A 10,930-nucleotide genomic window follows, 5' to 3' on the forward strand; every position below is an offset into this window, starting at 1 on the left:
CAACTTAACCAGGACATAAGCAAGACTGACTTTGTTTCTGTAAAAAGATTTACACACTTCTAAATGACAGCTTTGAAAGTGATTGAGGGGAAAGAAAAGAAATGAAAAAACTGATATAATGGTGGTGTAAAATAACACTTGCGTGGGAGGAGAGTTTATCTACTCCTAAACATCACTACTTCATCTAACTGGATATGCCTTCTTTCTTTCCACTTGTGATATCTTACGTGTGATAATTGCTTTAGTGATAGAGTAAGAAATTTAACAATAGCTTATAAAAGGAATAACTGAGCCTTTGCTTCTTCTTTTATTTCATTACTTTCCCAAAAATCTTTTTTGAACTCCTATACAAGTTGCATCAATTTCTGCTAATAGCGTCTCTGTTGCTTCAAAATCTACAGTGTTCCATCCCACACTCTTACTACTCTGAGTCCTTCTAGCACCTGACTGGTAGGAGTGTGAACAAACCTTTACCATTCCCCTCTCTCATGGTCATTCTGTGTATGGAACTGGTGCTCTTTTTCTTGCTCTTTCTCCACCAACTTTAGCATTGGTATGTTGCACAACCCTCCAACCAGAAGACCAGTGAATTTTTTTTTTCTATCCTTTGGTCTACCAGTAGAGCAGTCCAGAGAAATGCCAAGCTGTATACAACTGCTTGATGTTGCCTCTAGCCATTAAAGGCTTCTACCTACGTGCTTGTCAATTGTCATCTTTCTTCTTTGAATGTTGCCCATGCTACTTCTAGCATCTCTCTTCCTTCCTATCCTTTGCATGCCCAGCAGATAGTTTTCCCAGACCTAATGAGATGAATGTGATCGATGCGTTTGAGAGACCTTAGTGTCTTTTTTACTCTGGTATAGTAAAGTGAAGGCAAGGAACAATAGTTAGTGGTGTTCCTCTGAGTAGATGCATATCATCCTGTAATTACATTCTAATGAACGTGATCCTCGTATTACCAAATGAGATCTATATTTGAAACACCGAGACATGCAATTTTAGAGTGTACTTGTGTACAGATTACTTCTTAGGATAAATTCACAACAGAATTGTTCCCATGTACGTGTACCTGGTCATCAAACACAAACGAAACATGCCAACACTCGCACAAAATGCTCTAGGAATTCATCTATACTCTTTTAATAGTGTTACCCTTTAACTAGCTTTTTAAACTATTTTCTCAGGAAGAAACGTGTTCTGTATGAAACCTGGAAGGCTTAAAAGAATTGCAGAGAAGGTAGGACAACAGCTAAGCTAGTCTGGTTCACACCAGACATAACCTGCTGACGTGGATTTATCTGCTTGCTTAAGCAGGCACTCGGGAGAGGAATGGTACCCAGAGTACAGTTTCCTAATATGATTTTATTTTTAGACAAGGAAGAGACAGAGGAAATACCTGCAAATCTTACATTTCAGCTACTACTTCAACTCTTCTTTTCCTATTTGACATATTTCTCAATTATGAAGTCACATCAGAACTTGCCAAAATATCCTTTATTGTATTTCTGAAGTTCTTAAGTAAAATTCTTTGCTAACAGCAGAAAATATTCTATATTAGTAATGGTTTGGAAAAAATGGTCTTTCACAGAAATTCAGGCTAGATAATCAATTAAAATCAGTGTTGCTACATGGATTTGTGCTATCTGCAAACCTGAGCTCCTATTCCCCTTTGAAGGAAAAGGGCTTGAAGGGGGGGCGGGTAACCTAGCACCTCGCAGTGTGTTGTCTCACTTGATCACACCTTATTCAGGGAACTGGCTGCTGTCACCTGGGACCCTTGTTCCCTGGACGTAGCTTGATGGTGTTGTCAAATCAGTGCACCTAACAAAAAATCTTCCCAGAACATCTTAACTTTCAACATTTCCTGCAAGTATTTCAAGTTGGATCCTCGGTGCAATTAAACAGACAACTTCCATTAATTACACAGTAAGTCCTTTGCCACTCAGGTTAGCGACAGTTGACAGCTGGCAGTGTGTAATCAGGAAGAATAGGGTTAGCTGAGTATCAGAAGTGAGAGACACGGAGATGACCTGCTCTTCAAAATGTATCTGTCACTTGGCACGCCTATTTCTTTTTATTGTGATCCACTCCTGCTTCCCTGCTGCTTTTTGGGTATTGAGCAGTAACATGTTTACTGGATACTCAGTAAAATGACTTGTGAATAAAGTAGACGGACCTGATTTGGGAGAGTGACTGTTCATGAAGTTACATAAAAACAATTCGTATTCTAAAGTATCAACTGCAGTCAAAAACTAAACTGACAAGTACCGAAGTAATTTACAATGATGTGTAGCTGAATACATGTGCAAACACACACACACAGAGCTCTGTACATATGTATTGGCAGAAGTCCAGGATTGCTTATGAAGAATTACTATTTACTGGCTAAAATATTTATTAACCGTTCTGTTGTCAGGCTAGAAAATACCAGTGTGGCAAACCCACTATTACTGATGTGAAATCTTTCTTCTCCATTCTATTTCTACAAATATTTCCTGTTACGAACTACAAGATCCTTCTTTGCCATTTGTATGACATTGGGCTGTTTTTATTAATTTATGTTAGTGTCTGTGTGTCAAGTAGTTGAAGGATACTAATAATTCCATTACTTGTGTCTCCTCATAATTACAGCTAAGTAATGTGCACAAAATTCCATCAAATGTATTTCTGACAGTTGCTTAGGCTTTGTTTTTTCAGTAATGCATAAGTGATGTAGAACTGGCCAAACTCGAACCTTGTGTTGGTTTAGTCCAACAAGTTTATTGTATGTTTTATAAGGTTCCTTCAGTGTCTTTTGCTTTTTGTTTTTCAATGCTTAGTCCTAAACAATCTCCTCTCATGAGACAGAACTGTTGACATTTCTTTAAGCAATTGCAGACTTTCCAAAACTGTTTCTTGATACTGTCAGGGTAATCAGAATTGTATAAATTATATGTACCTTTCAAAAAGCTCTGTAAATTGAGCTCTTTGATGAAGCCGTGTGATGCTTGGGGCAGGGAGGGAAATTTATGGGGTACCAGACATTGCACAGTATTGAAATTTCCTTAGTTGTGTATTCAGTGATTGCAAGCATATGGCACATCCTGCAATATTTTATTAACTCTCCAGAAACAAGAGAATGTGTTTTCAAAAAAAAGAAGAGGAAAAAAGAAGTGTTGTAGTAGAAAAGACTATGATAAGACCCACGTACCAGGAAGCAAAATTACTGAAGTGATGTATTTTCGGAAAAGAACACTTACCCCCCCCCCCATCTGTTATTGTACTGAGGCATCCTACACACTTGTATTACTGTTAGTGTGTATTCTCTCTTACTCAGAAAGAACTGATATACTGTGGAATTTAGTACTTCTTACATATCTCTTGAGTAAAGCAATAACAGATTGATACCATTCCTAATGAAACAGAAAATATGAATGAGATCCTTAGTACTAGAACAAATGATAAAAATCACTTTAGCAACGTTATTTTTACCAGTTGCTTCCAAAACACTGTGTTAGTAAATTAGGTCATGGAGGCTTTAATGCATCATGGAAAATATCTGGGAACTAGACACAAATACTTCTTAAGATGCATTAGAGACAAACACAGGTGCTTCCAACAACAGCCACACATTAGCTCTACCTTTTAATTTTAAAATGTTATTTTAATTATCTATTTTCATAAGCAGTAGAGCAGCTCATGCAATCTACCAAGTTCTTAGAAGATACCCAAGATGCCTGTTGCTTCAGCAGTGGGAACAAATCAGTAATGGAGATCTGTAGATCTCCTATCTTACTTGGTGGTGGCGGTGGGGGGGAACCAAAAGTTTAAGAATGGCAATCTGGAAGGAAATTTGGGCTGAAAAGAACAGTAAGGGTTTGTAAATCTTGAAAAATGGAGGACTGAAAGCAGTAGAGAATTAGAGGGGAAAAAAATTACAAATCTCGATCATTTAACAAAAACCCAGCCTAACCAAACAGACAAAAAAAACCACCCCTCAAGAAATTTTATAGGTACAGCTTTTAAAGTGGATATTGCAAGGGGAATGTTATGTAATGAAGCTTTCAAATTAATTGATGAAAGATTGCTGAGAGAAGCTATCCTTGGCAGAAAAAGTTTTTGAGCAGGAACAACCTACTCTGGAAGCTCATGGAGCCCCTTGACTGCAAGTTCATTTGGATAAATACTCATTTGGTGTTGCCTGTAAGTGTAAATAAACTACACTGACTGCATCTGTCTTTCAAACCTCTTCAATAATGTTATGGAAAAGTTGCCTAGAAATTTGAACACAGGTGTCTCTGCATCATTGTAGGACAGGTGAGAAAGCTACAGTCTCTTACTTAACAGTTTAGTAAAAGGCACTAAGTTTGAATTAAGTCATCTAGAAAACGAAGGAGCTTCCTTCACAAAATTCATGCCTATCTGTTTACAAGATGCTTTTTTGCCTAAGCTGACTATTCTGACCAACCTCCACAGGGCAACAATGTAAGTCTGCTGTCCCCTGAGAAGTGATCCTCCGGGCAGCCCCACTACCCTGCTTTTAAGCTGATGTTTTTAGCACAGTGAAAAAGAACAAACAGCCTCCAGACAAAGCTAGTCTTCTAATCCTTAAGAAATTTTGGCTGTGTAATTTGAGTACAAGGGGATGGGGGGTGGGGGGGGAAGCCTCAGGTACTTGACTGCAATGCTTGCTCCCCTGGAAGATATTATTCTTCTGATCCCTTTGTAAATATAAATGGTTAGAACTAAATAAAGCTGTCAACATCTGAGAATAGATACTAGAACAGTAAAGTTGCACAGCTGAAAACATGCTCTATATACCTGTGTACACATTTGTTTTGTAGAGATGCGGATGCTACTGGTTTTTCTAGTCTCCTACTGATGCTGTAAATATAACGAGAAGCAGCAGAAGGTGGATGACGCAATTATTTACCATTGATGCCAAAATGGTGAGCAAATAAGAATGAAAAACATGTAAAGGTAATTACTTCTTGTTCAAGGGAAGTAAAATTTGAGAACTTCTGTGATGAGGGTGCCTTAGAAGGTAAATGGAGGATACAAATTACTTCCCAACACATTGTTTTTGCAGGTAGACATAACGTAGTTGAACGGTTGTAGAAATAAAAATGTCTTGAATCCTGCCTTCTTATGCCTGAGAAGGACTGAATAGCCATTAAGACTATGATTTCAAGTGGTTTTGGTAAGCACAGAGCAATTAGGGTAGTGTTAAGGGACAGCATAAACCATTTTAAAAGGCATAAACTATCCTTTTAGGAACATGTAGTTCCTGTGATTATTGGGCTTTCTTTAGGCATCACTGAAATTTAGAGATGCCAATAAGGTTATAATATGAACTAAGAATATTTTTTCTAAGGCTTACAGTTTGCTATAGTGATACTTAATACAGAAACAAACAAAAATAATCAGATGGTCACCTACGCAGAGACTTAACTGAGCTGAACTGTGCATCTTCTGTTTGTCATGTTTTGCTGGATCAGTTGTATGCTCAGTACAGCAGTTGTACAGCAGTACAACATGATGAATGTTGTCTTGGAGAGTCCAAGGCAGCAAGACTTCGGGGTAGATGCGTGCCACAGAGCAGTCTATGTCATCATACATTGATCATTTTGAGCAAGGACCTTACTTATGCATTTTGTGATTCCTTTCCATCATTCACGTGTGGTTGCCCTTCCAGAAAAGGAGAGCTGGTGCACGTCCAGGATGTGATCTGATGAGGAGCTGAGAAACAGCCAGCACACATGCTGGGACTTGGGAGTGCTCTGCAGCATAGATTTGTATCCCTATTGGCTATACAGCATGTTCTGAAGTTAGTGAGATAACTTCTTTCGATTTTTATAAAATGACATTGTTCTTTCATCTATCACATAGCTTTCCGTACGTATTCTAAACGTAAAGTTGGATCGGAAGACTATTAAACTGAAGACGCTGCCAGTCCTTTAGGTGTGCGTATATGTAAAAGTATGTGGAAAAAAGCAGTAATAGTTGAAACTGTGTACACAAACAAAAGGACTAATGGGGGATTTGTGTGCTTCCAGAAGGAAAAGAAGAGCTGGAGTGTGATATTTAAATACACTTTTTAAAGTGCACATTTGAGCTTGCAAGTAAAATGGGAACAGATGTACCAATTAGATCAAGGCTATTTATCTATAAACTTAGCTGTTTCCAGATGATAGCAAACATTAGTTGGATAACAGGGATGGGTAAAATGGATGTCAATGCCTACCCTTCAGTTTACATTCGATTATTTCAAGAGCCTGTCTGGCAGAGAACGCTAATAGGAGTGCTGGGACAGGGAGGATGGGTCTTGGTAGGTGTGTAAGCCGTAGGAGGAGCAGACCCCAGAGAAGGGCCGTCAGAGCGGCAGGAGCTATCTGCACCTGCGTCAGCCAGTCTCTAAGTCCGGAGCACCGCGTATGCCTCATGCCGCTTTTCTGGACACCCAGGAGGGAGGCAGCAAGGAAATCCTGATGGCTCTCAGGAAGGAGAGTCATCCCAGTGGGCTCCAACAGGGGACAGAGAGGGTTTCCCAGACCTGCAGGGCTTGGCACCGGCACCTTCATGCTCCTCGGCATCCGAGGGATGGACCTGGGTGGGCTGCTGGGGGATGAGCGTCTGGGTACCTGGCTTCCAGCCAGGGCAGGTGGGGACATGTCCCCTAGTGCTCGGGAGTACGTGGGTATGAGCGTCAGGGTCGGTGAGTGACATCAGTTTTATTTTAAAGCAAGAAATCCCCTTCCCCTCCTATAAAGTCTTTCACTGGGATTTGCTGCTTTATTATGGATGTTGCAACATTGTCTTATGCTCTCCAATTTAGGGAAATGAAATACATTGAGTGAACTTTGCCCCCCCCGCCTTTTTTTTTTAACTGCATGACATTTTAAAACTACATCCAGTGAGGAAAACCAAAATATTTAGTAGTTAAGTGTATTGACTTTCATAAATGAGCTATCAAAATGAGATATTGAAAACTAATTACCTGATTTTACGTTTGGAATAGCTACATGATTTTGCAAATATTACTGTCTCTTGTAGTCTGCAGCTTAGAAAAAAAAATGAATATTCAGCTTGCATTTTATTCTGAGAAGGTAAGCACCCCTCTGTGCTTCACTTTTTGGATACACTGTTTGAAATTCTGGCAAATTCTGGCACCAACAGAGTCAATTAAATTCTTGAAGCCAGTGGTAATTTTTGCCTGAGATGTGTTTCTTCTTCTGTTTGTTGGCCAGTCACAGATAGGTTCATAGTTATCCAAGTAGGTGTAAGAAAAAAAATCTCTGCACAACTGAACTTAATGATGGATCTCCCCCGCCTCTCTTCTCTAAAGCTTGATTTTGACATATGGTATTACTTTCTGTATTGGCACTCAGGCTCCTTGCACAAATGGAAATGAAGATCTAAGCAGTGACCGGCGTTTTTAGAAAGATAAGTGAAAAGCATTTTGATTTTCAGCTCTTTAGGTAGCTAGCATATGTTACATATTATGTATAAGAAATATTTGGAAAAGAAAGCAAACACTTTGAACTTTTAAATTTTTTTTTTCCTCCCACATATTCTAGTGAAACTTTTTAGTAAGTTTTAAAAAAAAATCTTAAGCAAATTTTGTTCCTGTCTCTTCTGGACTTCATTACTCTGGAATTAAAAAAGAAAAATACCCCAAATGTCAAGAAATGTCAGTCTATCACATACAAACACATTTACAAATAGCTGCTTTCTTCTGGGCTCTTGCAAACTTAGGAAACTGAACAAATTCAGGCATGGGTTACTTAAGCATTTGCAGTTTGAGTTATTTGAGGTGTTCAATGCCTGACTAAGTTTTTAAGCACCTTAAATGCATACAAAATATTGAAGGTATCAGGAAAGATGGTACTTAATGCTGGACGCTGTCTTTGGTTTGGTCTGTAGTACTAAGCATTCCCAGAAACAATTGCACTATCTGATAAACCTATGCTCATTTACCTACATGGGACTTTGTGATGAAAGATTCGATGTAATTGTGAAGTACTAGTATTTTTGCCTGAACCATTACATCTTTTAAAGTTGGCTAATCACTGGTTCAGAGAGGGTGAGGATGTGTTTTTTTGCATCACCTCCCCATGGCAACCCACCTAACCAAACAGGAAGGTAATTAAAAGAGCTCATCTCCAAAGCCTCTGCTGCAAGGATCTGCCTCAAGACTTTTTAGTATTGTAATGTGATTAAAAGTATCTAAGATTACTTCCTCCTGTTTACTTTTTAATCAGTTAGCTAAATGTGATCTCATTAAAACCACATAAAATACTCTAAAGAGTCACAGATGAGTTCTAGGTATGGATTTAAATCTCAGGTATGGTTTTTGTTAAAACTTCAGGAGTTCTCGGGTAAGGAAAGGGATGTCTTATAGATGAGATGTAGACTTACAGTCTTTCTTCTTTGACCCATTCTGATTTGAAGTTATTGTTTCTCTCTCAGGTTAAGAGATTGTGTATGAAACTTGCTAATAACAAGCAAACATGAAGAACTTGTGGAATTTGTTATTCTCTAAGTGGAATCTGATGAATCTTTTGCAGGTTGAAATTTTGAAGAAAGAACGTGCTTTATGCTAGTGTATAAAAAGATAATCCAACATTTCAAAAGAATTATCAGTTTCTCCGGGTTTTAAATTCTATTAATTTGATAATTTAGCTCTGAGTATTTTCAAAAATATTCGTTGAAGGATTTTGCCATTGGGCATTGCTGCTGTTGCCTTTTTTGCTTTTATGTTGTCTATTAAGCATAGCATATCTCATACAAATTTTACTATGATAAGATCAGTCTGAATTTAACTTGTTTCTTCTGGGTCACAGAAAATGTATCAAATTTAATTTTTTAGTAGGTGACTGTTGTTATCAAAGTCCTGTGGCCTTGCTGAAATGATATTTAGGTCCAGATCTTTCCTAATGCTGTAGCAAAGGCCATCTGCTTAACAGTGATGTTATTCAGTGAGAAGAAAAGTTGATAGCAAAGTTTATATCGAAAAGGCCATGCAGAGAAACATGAAACTCCAGTTCCTTCTGGTAATTATCCCTGCTAACAAAATGATTAGATGCTTTCTGGTGTGTTGATCTTGGCATTATTATGAGGGGGCCTTTAAGTCCTTCTGACTTGAGCATGAGTTGAAAGCACTCTGCATGAGAGCTGTTTTGGAAGTCTTCCACCAAGCTGTCAGAAAACCTTCATTAAATGTTTGTGAAGCTGGGTCCTCTTCATCTTTTTTTTTTTAAATATGCCATGCTGAATGGAGGTGTGACTTTCACCAAGTTTTCTGATGTGCTGTGAATATAATTAATAGATGCCTTTTGCAATATACAGTTTTGCAGTATACAAGAGACTAGTAAATTTAAGGGAGACCAGCACAGATGCAATGGGATTATGGAAAGTGAATCTCCCTCTCCCAAGTACCATGGGCATGCCTGAGAGAAATAAGGATGGGGTAGAAAGATACTTCTTCTCTGTTATCAAGATATATGGATCTGGGAAATGGATTAAAACTCTGAAATTTTAATCAGGGACCATAGTTCAGGCTCTGACTTCAGGCAGTGTTGTGTGAGTTTCAGCCATTGGAAAAGTAATTGTAGAGGGGGTGTGTGTTCAGTCTGCCCTCTGCATTGCGATGGTTGCATACCCAGTGCTGTTAGGCTTGGAAGTAAAGGGGGGGATTGTTCTGCAGATACATTTTCCTACATTATTGCTTTGTTGCTTTCTAAGCCTTTTACTAAAATTACTGGCTCAAATATTTCTTTATTATTGTTATTTCTTTTAGAGTAATTGGTAAATACATATGTTGGGGGGGGCTTGTAATCTATCTATATATCTGGTGATCTATGTACTGTTAACCTATCTTATTTAGAGAATTGAATGTAGGTTTGCCTAGTGTAATGGTATTCTTAATGATATATCTAAACCCTTTAGCTCACAGTTGTGTGTTGCAGAAGTGTTTGCTCGGATTATGTTTGCTGCCAGCATGGCTATGGCCTGCTTTCACTGTGGGAGACATACAGATAATGCAAATAGGCAGCCTGGCACAGGTTGCGTTTCCCTGTGGGTCTGTGCTGCTGGGTAGTCTTGTAGCATACCAAAGCGGATGAAGTCCCAAAAAAGGAATTGAGATTTTTAGCTTCAGAAAGTGATCCTGAATGAGCTGGAATAGTCTGAGAAATGAAACAAATTGTATTGGGTTTGTGTGGCAAGGTTTTGGTAGTGGGGGGCTACAGGGGTGGCTTCTGTGAGAAGCTGCGAGAAGCTTCCCCTATGTTCGATGGAGCCAGTGCCACCAGCTCCAAGTCGGACCCACCACTGGCCAAGGCCGAGCCCTTCAGCGACAGTGGTAGTGCCTCTGGGATAACAGATTTAAGAAGGGGGAAAAAACTGCACAAGAAAACTGCAGCCAGGAGAGAGAAGTGAGAGTATGTGAGAGAAACAGCCCTGCAGACACCCAGGTCAGTGAAGAAGGAGGGGGAGGAGGTGCTCCAGGTGCCGGAGCAGAGATTCCCCTGCAGCCCGTGGGGAAGACCATGGTGAGGCAGGCTGTCCCCCTGCAGCCCAGGGAGGTCCACGGTGGAGCAGATATCCACCTGCAGCCTGGGGAGGACCCCACGCCGGAGCAGGTGGGTGCCCGAAGGAGGCTGTGACCCCATGGGAAGCCCACGCTGGAGCAGGGTCCTGGCAGGACCTGCGGACCTGTGGAGAGAGGACCCCATGCTGGAGCAGGTTTTCTGGCAGGACTTGTGATGCCCTTCTGGCAGGACTTGTGACCCCATGGGGGACCCACTCTGGAGCAGTCTGTGCCTGAAGGGCTGCAGCCCGTGGGAGGGACCCCACGCTGGAGCAGGGGAAGAGTTGAGGAGTCCTCCCCCTGAGGAGGAAGGAGCAGCAGAGACAACGTGTGATGAATTGACCCCAACCCCCATTCCCC

Source organism: Harpia harpyja, chromosome 2, assembly GCF_026419915.1.
Source record: "Harpia harpyja isolate bHarHar1 chromosome 2, bHarHar1 primary haplotype, whole genome shotgun sequence".
In the NCBI taxonomy this organism is placed as follows: Eukaryota; Metazoa; Chordata; class Aves; order Accipitriformes; family Accipitridae; genus Harpia; species Harpia harpyja.